This window comes from Trichosurus vulpecula, chromosome 5, assembly GCF_011100635.1.
Source record: "Trichosurus vulpecula isolate mTriVul1 chromosome 5, mTriVul1.pri, whole genome shotgun sequence".
NCBI classification, from domain to species: domain Eukaryota; kingdom Metazoa; phylum Chordata; class Mammalia; order Diprotodontia; family Phalangeridae; genus Trichosurus; species Trichosurus vulpecula.
The window spans coordinates 211,050,126-211,062,762 of record NC_050577.1 but is presented as its reverse complement, the minus strand read 5'-3'; the positions used below and the strand labels follow the sequence as shown (position 1 = coordinate 211,062,762).

Below are 12,637 nucleotides of genomic sequence, written 5' to 3'. Positions count from 1 at the left end.
ACATGGGCAGCTAGTTGGTACCAGTCAACCTTATTTGCCTTAGTTTTTTTGATTGTGAAACAAACTGGAGAAGGAAATGGCAAACCATTATAGTATCTTTGCCAAGAAAACTCTAAATAGTGTCACAAAAAGTGAGACACAATTGAAAACAACAACAGGGATCATCACAAACAGCTATAATCTAACAAAGTAACGTGCATTAAGGAAATAGCAATTACTAAAATTAGTATAATAATTTTAATCGACCACTCAGAGGAAGGGAATAAGCATCTACTATGTGCCAGGTATTCTGCTAAGTGCTTTACATTTTGTTGGCTCTGACACTCCAAAATTTTATTTGAGGGATTATTTTAAAGTTGTTTGCAGGAGAATGTGGGGAGGGTTCAGCTGTATCCCAGCCTGTACATTGCCATCTTGGCTCTTTAATTTTCAATCTCCCTTATGGCTCCTTTCCAACTACTTAACAAATGTATCTGATAGAGCAATGGGACTTGGACCCCTAAAAGCCCCTGAACTTCATTCAAGTTCTCACTAATAATAGATATTCCAGCTCTTAGTGCAAGGCCCTACTGGCTGAAATCAATGATAATTCATGTACTCATGTTGATTCTAAAATTATTCTCTTTTTTGTGACAATGTAGAATAGATATAATTAATTTTAATTTCTTTTTTTAGTTGGAAAAATGTAGTAAATGAATATAATGCAGCAAGCTTCTCTGAAAAAGGTCTTATATCCAAAATACCTAAGGAAAAGATTCAAATTAATTTTTAAATTTAATTTAATTTTTTAGTTACATTTCAAATTCCAAATTGTCTCCTTCCCTCTCTCCTCATCCAGCACTAGAGAAGGTCACCGTCTGACATTTAAAAAAAAGTTTTTGTATAAATAAAATCAATGTAGCCAAGATTAGAAGGAAAGCAGAAAATTGGGAGGGGGGAATTTTATAGACACTTTCTCAGATAAAGGTCTCATATCTCTAATATGTAGGGACCTTTGTCAAATTTATGAGAACATAAATCATTCCCCAATTCATAAATGGTCAAAGGATATGAATAAGCAGTTTTTCAATGAAGAAATCAAACTATATATAGTTATATGAAAAAAATTCTCTAAATCATTATTGAATAAAGAAATGTAAATTAAAACAACTTTGACATGTTAGCCAATCTGACAGGAGAGATGTGGTACCTAAGAGTTGTTTTGATTTGAATTTCTCTAATCAATAGTGATTTAGAGCATTTTTTCATATGACTATAGATAACTTTAATTTCTTCCTCTGAAAACTGCGTGTTCATATCCTTTGATGATTTATCAACTGGGGTATGAATCATATTCTCATAAATTTGACAAAGTTCTCTACATATTTGAGATATGGGACTTTTTTCCAATAAACTGTTTCTAAAATTTTCCCACAATTTTTTTATTTTCCTTCAAATCTTGGCTGCATTGATTTTATTTGTACAAAACCTTTTTAATTTAATGTAATCAAAATTATTCATTTTAGATTAGGCAACTTTAACATAGAGACTGATACTCCTTCAAACACACTAACATCCTAATTCCTCAACTGGGTTTTCTCATGATTTACTTTCCCAGTCCCCCTCAGTTACACAAAGAAATGTTCATATCCTTTACCAGAATTATAAAGTCTTTCAAAGTTGTTTTTTCAAATGCTTCTATTGATATTTCTTACATCACCATAGTATCCAACTTTTATTGATATTTCTTACATCACCACGTATCCAACTTCCTGCCGCCCCCCCCCAAGAGCTATCCCATGATGAATAGTAATTTTTTAGAGAAAAAAAAAGTCAGCCCAACTGATTAATACATTGAAAAAGTCCCAAAACACATGCAGTGTGTAATACCTGTAGACCTCCCACCTTCACCAAGGGGTAGGGTTGAGGGTGTCTTCTCAGATCTCTTCATTTGAGTCTCACTTGATGTTTATAATTTCATTACATTTACTTTTGATTTTTTTAGTGTCATTCTCTCCATTTACATTGTTATATTTACTGTGTATAGTTTTCTTGGCTCTGCTTACTTCACACTGCATCATTTCATATAGATCTTTCCATGCTTCTCTGTATTCAACACATACCTAATTTCTTAAAGTACAGTAGTATTATATTACTTTCATGTATTACAATTTGTTTAATCATTTCCCTCCTTTTCCATTTGGCTAATTCTGTCTTTCAAGGCATTCTTCTCCTCATTGGCTTTTTGGAGCTCTTTTGCCAGAGTTAGTCTATTTTTTAAGGTATTTTCTTCAGTATTTTTTTGGGTCTCCTTTAGCAAGTCATTGACTTGTTTTTCATGGTTTTCTTGCATCATGCATTTCTCTTCCCAATTTTTCCTCTACTTGTCTTACTTGCTTTTCCAAATCCTTTTTGAGCTCTTCCATGACCTGAGACCAATTCATATTTTTCTTGGAGGCTTTTGATGTAGGCTCTTTGACTTTGTTGACTTTTTTTTGGCTGTATGTTTTGATCTTCTTTGTTACCTAAAAAAGCTTCTAAAGTCTGAGTCTGAATCTGAGTCTGTTTTCTCTGCCTGTTCATGTTCCCAGCCAACTACTTGACCCTTGAACTTTTTGTCAGGGTATGACTGCTTGTAGAGTAGAGAGTACTTTGTCCTAAGCTTTAGGGGCTGTGCTGCTGTTTTCAGAGCTACTTCTACACAGCAAGCTCTGCCACACCAGTGCTCCTCCTCCCCCAAGAACTGCCAACCAGGATTACCACCTAGATCCAAGCAGGGCAAAGCAGACTCTGCACTCCTGCCCTGATCCACAGCTTAATTCCTCCCACCGGGTGGGCCTGGGGCTGGAGGCAACTGCAGCTGGAGCTTTGGAAGCAGCCCCAGAGCCGCACTACCTCTGTTGCCCCTGGGGCTAGGGCCGACCAAGCACTCCTCTCACTCAGATATAGCAGTTTTTCCACTAACCTGCTCTGTCTTTGGTGTTTTTGGGTTGAGAAGTCAGGTAACTGCCACAGCTCAATGATTCAGGGCCCTGTGGCCTGCTCCACCTGGCTCCCAGTCTGGTTGGTCCTGGCATGGTGGCCCATGCTGGGCTGTGCTCCACTCTGGGCTGTGCTCTGCTCTGCTCCCAGCTCCCTATGATAGACTGTTACAATAATCAGGCTAGCAGCTGCTGTGGGGGTGAAAAACCAACACAAGCCCAACAACAAGAATGCTGCAAGCCCAGGCTCTTTTGATCTGCTTTACTAAGGAAAGCAATGATAAAGGGTTAACAGTCTTACTTTAATCCAACATACAAATGTCATTCTCAGCTCAGGGGGAAAAGCCAGCACCCTGAGCTTCAGAGCAAGTACAAACAGAACAAATAAACATGAATCAACAGACAGATTTCTGTCTGACAAAATCACAATATATAGTTACCAGAGAAGCATCAATATCTGAGTTTTCTCCAAAGCCAGGGAGCTCATAACAATGGTTGGCCCAGAGTCACAGGCCTCTCCTGCTGCCAACACAGGTTGTTGCAACATAGATCCTTCCCAGTGACCATCCAGGCTGTCCTGGGCTGGAGCCCTGCTTCCCTCTGCTATTTTGTGGGTTCCGCTGCTCTAGAATTTGCTCAGAGCCATTTTTTACAGGTGTTTGGAGAGACCTGGGGGAGACCTTAAGCAAGTCCGTGCTTTCCAGCTGCCATCTTGGCTCTGCCCCCTCTTTCTCTTTTAAATATTGTTGATACTTCTGGGTGATAGCATTTTTGAGAGAGAGAGAGAGAGAGAGAGAGAGAGAGAGAGAGAGAGAGAGAGAGAATGTTGTAAGGGCCTTGTTTGTTCATTCATTTTGGTAAAGACTAGAATTTTGTGCTTGTGAACTTTGGGAGATGAGGAGAGCAAGTCACCATCAGCAGATCCTGGAAGATCTAATCTCTTCTGGAGGAGATGTACTAGATTTTACAGCCAGGAAGTCCAGCTGTAAGGCATCTAAGGGGAGGGTGCAGTGCTATGTAGAATCTTTATAAATATGAGTCTACTTTTGCCAGGGACCAAAGTGGAATGTGGCTAGTGTACCCCCATCTCCCACTTATAGGGGAAATCTTTTTCTTTTGTTATTGCTAAACCTTTGAAGTAACTATCCCTTTGTGAAAGGTAATCACTATTAGCTGTTTAAATAAAATTGGAATGCTAGTCATTAGCAGCTAATTGTAGGGGAAATACCCTGGAATAGGGTTTTAAGTATTTGAGAAGGGACATCCCAGCTCCTCAGAGGTACCCCTCAAAGCTTAGGGCACAGGAGGAGGGAGAACAGTGACCCCATTATTTCCAGTCCTGCTTGTCAATCAGTGTTAAGGGAGGCTCTGTAGAGAGAGAGAGGCATAACCCAGTCTGCAGGTTTTGTATTACCTGATATTCTTCAAGTACCAGATCACTCCCCTGTTAGCCATCATGTAGAGGCAATTGGGGAGGAGCTGAGATGCAGTCGCCCATCCCCTTTTGTTGATGTGGACCTATCCGAATTGTTTTTCTCTCATTACAAAACTTATTAATAAAAGCTGGCTCCATCTTGAATCCCTTGCTCATCTCTAGTGATCAGCCCATCAACATGTTGCTATCTTAACATATTTTTTAATAAACTTTTAATTCTCTTTTTCCTGTTTTGTCTCAATCAGAGCAAAAGCCAAAATAAAGAATTTTCCTTTTAACAATACCTGACCCTGCTCTGGAAGGATGCAAGAGGACTGGACTTGCTGCAACAGAAAAAAAAAAGTAGTATTTCCATTAAAACCAAATGTTTATTTTTATACTAATCTATTTGCTTAATGAAGCTAATCAAAGAGATTAAAAACAAAAAAATCCTTAAGTTCTACATGTATAATTGTTCTGATATTTGTCAGAACATTGCATCCCTAAAAATAATATGCCAAGTTCCTAATATATATTTGCCTGTGTATTTACCTCCCTCAAATAAATATCCTCCTTTAATTTCAAAAGGACATTTTTTTTGGGAAATAATTTCCCTGGCCGACTCATGTGTTTTGTAGCAGTAGCAGAGTGCCCTTGAGTAACTGAAGAATGTATTTTGTTTTCTGAATATAGAAGAAAAAGTGCTCCAGAACTTTAAATGTTCTTATCAAGCCTTCAAAGGCTCTACTATTGGGGAAGTTATTACTCAGATGAAAGTTCCTGGAGTCCTTATATTCATATGACAACAGCTGTAGCAATTTTATTGCAAAATTATCTGTTGCTCCTTGTATTTTATCAGCAAAGTATCTGCTAAAGGGGAGATTATAACAAATGAATAATTGTACTAGATGTTTACATCTATAGTCCTAATTATTTCTGTAGTACTGAGGTTTAAACCTTAGATACCAAAGAGTGCAGTTCTTTCTACAAACTGTCTATGAATGAAATGAATGTATACAAATTTGAACATTCATACACCAAGTATTTAACATCTGTGCAAGGTACTATAAAAGACACAATGTTGCACAAGACATGGTCTCTATCCTTGAGAAACTTAAGAGTCTAGTAGTGGAGATACTACTCTTAAATGTGGTAAGTACAATAAGAATGATACAAATAGAGTGCTAAAGGTGTGCAAAGCAAATCACAATTCCAGCAGACCAAAGCTGGTCTTCTTTATGCTAACCACCTCTTGTTAGAGAGGTGATAGATTTAAAATGTAGAATGGGACATACATTTTTGTACATGGCCAATTAGAGAATTTTTTTTTGTTTCTTTATCCACATTTTTATGGGGGTTTTATTTTTATTTGCTTTATTATTTGACAGACAGGTGTAGAGAAAATAAATGACTAGTAATTATAAAAATAAAATAAAAATCTAAAGTAAAGGAGTCCAAAGAGGATGTTACTGGAGCTCAAGAACCATGAAAAATATATTAGTACAATATCTTAAACAGGAGACAAAAGGATCTTCACTAGGCACTGAAGTCACACTTGAGGTTAGCAAAAGAAGAAAAGAAATGTAGAATGGTTGGTGAAAGATGGAGATTGACATGGTGGGGTCAAATGGGCAATCATAGTGTTTAACAACTCTGGGCTTGGATCAGAAGATCAGAGTTTGAGTCCTGGCTTCCACAGTTACCAGTCACATAACCACCAGCAGTTTACTTGAACACCTCTGAGCCTCAGTTTCCTAGTGTGTAAAAGGAAGGATAACATTTTCACTAAAGATCTCACCAAGTTGCTTTTGAGAGAAAACTAACTGTGTTAGTTTTTCTTATACACAATGTGATCTAAACTCTAGCTGGAACTACTACTAGTTATGCCTACCAAACAGCTATAAATCTGTAAAGCAGTATTGGTTATTAAAATGTCCCTCAGGTAGGAACCCCTCACCTTATATTCACGGTCTAACTTCCTAATCCCCCTTGTTTCTAAACCCTTCTATCTAACCCGCTAAAGCTCTTCTTCCCCATTCTTGACCTTAAGCTCATCTTCTAACCTGGATCAAAGTGGCACTTAAACCTTTCTCCTTTACCCCACCCTTCTCCCTACACCCACGCCAGTCAATGACAGGGGCAACCCGTACAGCAGGTAATCCCGCCCCTGGATAGACCCAAAGGGAAGCCCAGATCTTCCGGTTCTGCTGGCTTCTCTGTGCGCATGCCTAGGGGTCCACAGAGGAACGAGTTTTACGACAAGTTTGGGAAATGTTTGCCAATTGCTGTGGGTTTAAAAGCTCCTCCCTCCCAAGGGCCGGGCCAACCTGCACCGTGGTAAAGCTTCAGCTTTTCTGGAGCCAATGCGGAAGTGAAATGCGGGTTTTTTAGGCCAGGTTGCTGCTGGTGTCTCCTGGTGGTTGGCTCTTCTTTTGACTCCTGCTGGCGGCCCCGCAGACACAGCTCAGGTAACTGTGACCCTGCTCCTGCCGCTGTTGCTCCTGCCGCTGTTTCATTTTCTCCCTAAGTTTGGTTAAGTGTCAACCCCGCAGAATAACGCACCTCCCCCGTTCTCGTAATATAATGACTCTCCCCAGGTTTTCCCTTTAGCATTTAGAAGGGCTTTGAGGCGGGCTTGGACGTTTTTCCATGCCCAGTTCCTGCTCCTTGAGACTAGCCTCACTTAATCCGAACCTGAAGAACAGGTATTCCTGGGCAAATTGAGTGAGCGCTGCTCTGTCACAGGAACTCGGCGTTAATGATATTAGGGAATTAGACCTACAAAACAAATGGCTAGTTAGGCGGGAGCCTTTTTATTTCCGGATCACTCCCTGCGCTGATGCTTTGCCCAGAATTAGCACCAAATTTCCAATTTCCTAAGTAACGGATATTTGGATACAAGTGGCCTCGTCTGTCATCTAGACCAGGGGAGGGGAACCTGCGGCCTCGAGGCCACATATGGCCCTCTAGGTCCTCAAGTGTGGCCCTTTGAATCCAAACTTCACAGAACAAATCCTCTTAATAAAAGTTTTTGTTCTGTAAGACTTAGACTCAGTCAAAAGACTGCACCCAAGGACCTAGAAGGCCACATATGGCCTTGAGGCCGCAGGTTCCCCGCCCTCTTAGATCATTTTTTTTTTTGAGAATAGCTAAGTCATTCACAATTCTTCATTGTAAAATATTGTTGCTGTGTACAATTTTCTTCCTGGTTCTGCTCACTTCACTCTGTATCAATTCATATAAGTCTAGGCTTTTCTGAAATTATTCTGCTAATCATTTCTTTTAGAACAATAGTATTCTATCACAATCATATAACACAGCTTGTTCTGCCATTCCCCAATTTATGGGCATCCCCTCAATTTCCAGTTCTTAGCCACCACAAAAAGAGCTGCTATATTTTTGTACAAATAGGTTCCTTGGCACCCCCCCTACCCTCCCCACTCCCGCCTTTTTTAAAAATCCCTTTGAGATACAGACCTAGCAGTAGCATTGTTGGATCAAAGGATATGTACAGTTTAATAACCCTTTGGACATAGTTCCAAATTGCTCCCCAGAGTGGCTGACAGTTCACAACTCTACCAACAGTGCATTAGTGTCCCAGTTTTCCCACATCTCCAGCACTTATTATTTTCCTTTTTTTGTCATATTAGCCAATTTTGCAGGTGTGAGGTGGTATCTCAGACTTGTTTTAATTTACATTTCTTTGATCAATAGTGATTTAGAGCATTTTAATATGACTATATAGATACCTTTGATTTCTTTGTACAAAAACTGCCAGTTCATATTCTTTGACCATTTATCAATTGGGGAATGATTCATCTTCTTATAAATTTCACTCAGTTCTCTATATATTTGAGAAATGAGGTCTTTATCAGAGATACTGTAAATTTTTTTTCAGTTTTATGCTTTCCTATTTTGGTTGCATTGGTTTTGTTAGTGCAAAAACTTTTAAATTCTATGTAAGCAAAATTATCCATTTTACGTTTTGTAATGTTCAGTATATCTCCTTTGGTCCTAAATTCTTCCCTTATCTATAGATCTGATAAGTAAACTATTCTATGCTTTCCTTATTTGCTTGTGGTATCACCCTTTATGCATAAACCATATACCCATTTTGACCTTATCTTGATATATGGTGTGATTAGTCTATACCTAGTTTCTGCCATACTCTTTCCCAGTTTTCTCAGCAGCTTTTGTCAAATAATGAGTTTTTGCTCCAAAAGCTTGGATCTTTGGGTTTATCAAACACTAGATTACTATGGTCATTTACAACGTGTTGTGCACCTAATCTGTTCCACCAATCTACTGCTCTTTCTTAGCTAGTACGAGACTATTTTGATAATTGCTGCTTTATCATCTGGAACTTCTGGGCCTCTTCCTTCACATTTTTTTTGCATTGATTCCCTTGGTATTCTTGACCATTTGTTCTTCCAGATGAATTTTATTGTTATTTTTTCTAGCTCTATAAAATACTTTTTTGATTTTGATTTTGATTGGTATGGCACTGAATAAGTAACTTAATTTAGGTAGAATTGTCCTTTTTATTATATTGGCTTAGCTTACTCATGAGCAATTGATATTTTCACAGTTGTTTAGATCTGACTTTATTTGTGTGAATAGTGTTTTGTAATTGTGTTCATATAGTTCTTGGGTTAGTCTTGGCAGGTAGACTCCCAAGTATTTTATATTGTCTACAGTTATTTTAAGTGGATTTCTCTTTCTGTTTATTGCTGCTAGACTTTGTTGGTAATCTATAGAAATGCTGATGATTTGTGGGGGTTGATTTTGTATCCTGAAACTTTGCTAAAATTGTTAATTATTTCAACTAGTTTTTTACTTGATTGTCTAAGTATACCATCATATCATTCTTTAAGTACATCATCGTATCATTATAGTTTTTAAAAAATGGATTCACATAGTTTTAAATACAATAAACTTCATTTAAAAATATAAAACCATTCTTAGCTTATGATCTGTACAAAAAATAGGTAGTTACTTCTAAAAGAAGCATTTTTTATGAAAAAAAAAACACCAAACTTTGAGCACATTTTGTCAAAGAAAAGTGGTTTTTCATTCATTAATAAAAATTTTGAATATGTCAGACTATTGTCTGGGCCAAGAAGTGGCATTAGGGACCTCCCTCTTGGTTTATTTTAACTTATTGATCATTCATAGATGATAGATATATCATTTATTTATTCCTACTTGAATTAATAGAAATATAAAAATGGATTTGCAAGATTTTATAGGCTTTCAGATAAATCTCAGGTCCATATTCCAGGAGACAGTGCACTTCCCCATGAGCCATAGAACTAACTATATGTGGCTACTTCTATACCCCTCAACAACCTTATATTTCTCTTCTTCCTAAGACCAGTAATAAGTTTCCTCCCACCTGCTGGCATCTATGAATCCCTAATCATCCTGCTTTCCCAAATGTGGAAATAGAAATGGGGAGAAAATTTGTAATTCTAACTCTTGTGAAAATCAATGCTGAAAACTAAATATATTAAATAAATTAAATTAAAAAAAAGAAAAAAATGTGGAAATAGAGACACTTTTTTAGAATGTTCAACTTCACGTTCAACTGAATTTCAGTGTAATTTAGCAAATATTTATTAAGTTCCTTTGTGTGCAAGACATTGTACTAGATCTCAGAGGTGTAAGATTTAGGTAAGATAAGACTTGTCTCCTATCATAGAGCGTATAGTCTATTAGAGGGATATGCTGTATCCTTTGTGGGGAGAGACTCATACCAAAAGTATAGCCGAAGTAGTTCAGTTTCCACTATTTTGATATTATAGTCTTTTCCTCACCAAAGTCTAAACCAATTTCAATTCCTCCTTCCTACTGCATATGGGGAAGGACTTTTTTTTTCCCTTTAAATGTTGTCCCTTCATTTGTGAAAATAAAGTATTGAACTTGATGATTTCTAATATTCCTTCCATTTTGTAATTCTTAGATCACAGTGAAGAGGAATACCTCAAGTCCCTTCAGGTATTCAAACAGAAAGTCTGTAAGGGCTATAGAGGGCTTGGCTAGCACATGCCATCCTGCCATTAAAAGGTTATGTGGGAATATACATTTATATACTTTGAGCCACTGTGTTGGTAAACAAAATGGGCTCTTAGCACTCAGTTCAACCAAGTGCCCTTGAAGAGTTTGGCCTTTATTTCCTTGATTAGATTTGGCAGTCCTTGGTGACCTCCTTCCCTCAGGGGAGGGCCTGGTTTACACATGAGTTTGAGTGACATGTTTGGGACATCAGAGGCTTTTAGACCACGTGGGTTTAAGTCACATTTTTGTGACAATTCTAGGTCACGTGGGTGAGTGGCATGTGTGACTCACCCTTGACTCTTAAAAAGATATAAAACCAGGGGTTGGCATTCTCTTTTTCAGAGCTCTTACCCACAGCACTGGTGGTGTGCGCGACTCTGGGCCAGCCCTTGTTATGAGCTCCTGGACATAACTTAGATGTTGGTAACTATGAATTCTATTTGGTCTGTCCATCCATGTTTGTAATTTGTTTGTATTTGTCCTGAAGTTCAGGGTGCTGGCTTTTCCCCCTGAACTAAGTGAATGGTATTTGTATGCTGAATTAAAGTAAGCTTGTTAACCCCTTAACGTTGCTTTCCTTAGTAAAGCAGATCAAAAGAACCTGGGCTTTGGCAGCATTCTTGTTGTTGGGCTTGTGTTGGTCTTTCACCCCCACAACAGCTGCTAGCCGGATTGTTGAAACAGCCACAAATTGTCACTCCTGTGATCGCATCACTATCTCTTTTTAACTACTTGAATTTTTCACCTAGCTTACTATTCAAATATATTTTCCAAGCCTGGTTCCTATCCATTTATTCCAGCGTTCTGATTCAGGTTTGTCACTCTCTGATGTCTGCTTCATGACATTTTCTCTGCTTTGACAGTCTTATAGAGTAGTGGTCTCCAAACATTTCTGATCATGCATACCTATCAGTAAAATTTTTCGAGCATGCAATCTCAATTTTTATATATTTATTTATGTTATATGTATGAAGACAATATAAGCTAATAGACTTAGTTGCCTGAGAGCAGAGACTGTTTTTTTGCGTTTTGGTACCCATGCTTAGCCTCATGCCTGGTACGTAGTAGGCCTTTAATAAATTTGCCTGAAAAGAGCCAGCCTGAGGAACCAAGAAAACCTGAGTTCAAATCCTGACTCTAACTCTTACTGGTCATGTACCCTGGGGAAGAGCTCTAGGCAACTATCAGAAAATTATTTTCCCAGAAGGTACTAACTGGCATTGGATGAGGGAGTTTATTCATCTGGTAGTTTCCTGAATCAGTCAAACCATTGGTATAGCCCCTATTCCTGAAATTAATTTAATTTATTTTTTAAAATTCGTTTTTAAAATTTATTTTTAGTTTTCAGCATTCATGTTTATAAGATTTTGAGTTCTAAATTTTTCCCCCTCCCTTCTTTCCTTCCTCCTCAAGACGGCATGCAATCTGATATAGGCCATACATGTACATCCTATTAAACATATTTCCACATTAGTCATGTTGTAAAGAAGAATCAGGACCAAACCACGAGAAAGAAAAAACAACCAAAAAAGAGAGAGCGAATAGTATACTTTGATCTGCATTCAGACCCTGCATTCAGAACTATGGTTCTTTCTCTGGATGTGGATAGCATTTTCCACCATGAGTCTTGGAGTTTTTAAGATCATTGCATTGCTGAGAGAGGAGCTAAGTCTAGCAAAGTTGGTCTTCACAATGTTGCTGTTACTATACACAATGTTCTCCTGATTCTGCTCACAAAATATTGCTGTTACTATGTACAATGTTTTCCTGGTTCTGCTCACTTCACTTAGCATTACTTCACAGAAGTCTTTCTTTAATGAAATCTGCCTGTTCATCATTTCTTATGGAACAATAGTATTCCACTACATTCATATACCACAGCTTGTTCAGCCATTCCCCAATCGATGGACAGCCCCTCAATTTCCAATTCTTGGCCACCACAAAAATTGCTGCTCTAAGTATTTTTGTACATGTGGGTCCTTTTCCCATTTTTATGATCTCTTTGGGATACAGACCTAGAAGTGGTGTTGCTGGGTCAGAGGGTATGCACATTTTATAGCCCTTTGGATATAGTTTCAAAGTGCTCTCTAGAATGGTTGAATCAGTTCACAACAGTTCACAACAATGCATTAGTGTTCCAGTTTTCCCAGATCTTCTCCAATATTTATCATTTTCTTGTTTTGTCATGTTAGCCAATCTCGTAGGT

General features: G+C 38.1%; 1 protein-coding gene across 3 annotated transcripts in view; it reads left to right on the top strand.

The window, feature by feature from the left end:
- The first annotated feature begins 6,612 nt into the window (after positions 1–6,612).
- IRAK4 (interleukin 1 receptor associated kinase 4) overlaps positions 6,613–12,637 on the top strand; it is an 80,989-nt gene continuing 74,964 nt past the window's right edge. For 2 of the 3 annotated variants that reach the window (XM_036759793.1, XM_036759796.1), the window contains exon 1: positions 6,746–6,842. The gene's annotated coding sequence lies outside the window, so the exon portion shown is untranslated. Of the gene's footprint in view, positions 6,843–12,637 lie in introns of all 3 variants that reach the window. The other variant, XM_036759795.1, reaches the window with a different exon arrangement.